Below are 1,568 nucleotides of genomic sequence, written 5' to 3'. Positions count from 1 at the left end.
TATTCTTAATATTTTGTCTTTTTATAACAAATGCATTTTTCCTAATTTTGGATTTACATGTCAATTAAGGGATTTGTATATAAGAAATACTTAATAAATAAATTTACATTTTTATAATTGCATAAAATATAATTATAAACACATTAATTACATGTATATATATATATATATATATATATATGTGCTTCTACTATTATATATATATATAATTAATGTTTTTGCAGATGTAGTTACTCGAGAAAAAATTTTTCATGCATGAATATGTATAAATATGTATAAACATACATAAATATTCACAAACATGCATAATCATATATGAGATATGTTCATACATCTCTCTTTCTTTTGTAAAATTTAATTTTTTTTTTAATGTAATAGAAATATTAATAGTAATGTAAAAACATTAAAAATAATTGAAAGATTAATTTTTCATTATTTGTTTTGTTTAAAAAAAAATCAAGTTTGAAAATATGTTAAAAAATTCCTTATATATAATTATACACAAAATTATGCATAATTGTATATGTGCAATTTTTTTTATATTTCTTCAAACTGTTTTTCTAAAACGAGCACTACAAAAATTATCCCTTTAATCATTTTTTATGTTTTTACATTACTATTATTATTTCTATTATACTGAAAAATAATTTTACAAAAGAAACAAGAATGTATGAATATATTTGTGGACATATTTCATATACAATTGTACATATTTATGATTGTACATGTTTATGATTGTATATATTTGTACATGTTTATATTTATGTATATTTATACATATTTATGCATATTTATGTATGAAAAATTTTACCGAGTAAATCTTATACAATTATGAAAATTTAAATTTGTACATTAAATATTTCTTAATATCATTATTTTATAATTTATTAATTAATACTCTAATACTTCCTTTATATTAAAATTATAAAAAAATAACAGAAAAAATAAATATGCTTATAAAAGAAGGTATGAAAGGTATTAATTAAGATTTATAATGGGGTATAAAGTTTAATATAGAGTCAAGACAAGGATTCTTAAAATTTACCAAGCGAATTTTCTAAAATACTTATTACAATAATAGTGAAACATCCATTAATTTTTATCAAAATTAAGAAATCATTCTTTTATGTTACATAAAAAAGTTATGTGACATAAAAAGTTATTAAAATGATCTCTTTTCTTTATTCTAAATATTTCGTAACACTTTTTGTTAAAAAGAGTCGAACAATTTTGTACACTGTATACAGAAATGTTAAAACTAATTGTTATAATAAATATTTATATTTTAAAATAATATATAAAAATGTTTAATTAAGTTATGTTTGTTTTCTGTATACACATATACATAACAACACAGGCACACGCGTACGTTGCATGCACAGGTGCACACGCGCGCGCGCGCGCGCACGCACGCACGCACGCACGCACGCACACACACACACACACACACACACACACACACACACACACACACACACACACACACACACACACAACTAACTAATATATATATATATATATATATATATATAATATATATATATATATATATATATATATATATATAT

The 1,568-nt window shown here is 20.9% G+C and overlaps 1 protein-coding gene across 1 annotated transcript in view; it reads right to left on the bottom strand.

Moving 5' to 3' along the window:
- Positions 1-1,568, bottom strand: part of LOC105620810 — a 21,572-nt gene that overhangs the window by 18,771 nt on the left and 1,233 nt on the right. The gene's annotated exons all lie outside the window — the stretch shown is intronic.

Source organism: Atta cephalotes, assembly GCF_000143395.1.
Source record: "Atta cephalotes unplaced genomic scaffold scaffold00029, whole genome shotgun sequence".
Lineage (NCBI taxonomy): Eukaryota > Metazoa > Arthropoda > Insecta > Hymenoptera > Formicidae > Atta > Atta cephalotes.
This window is presented reverse-complemented; position numbering and strand designations above follow the sequence as displayed.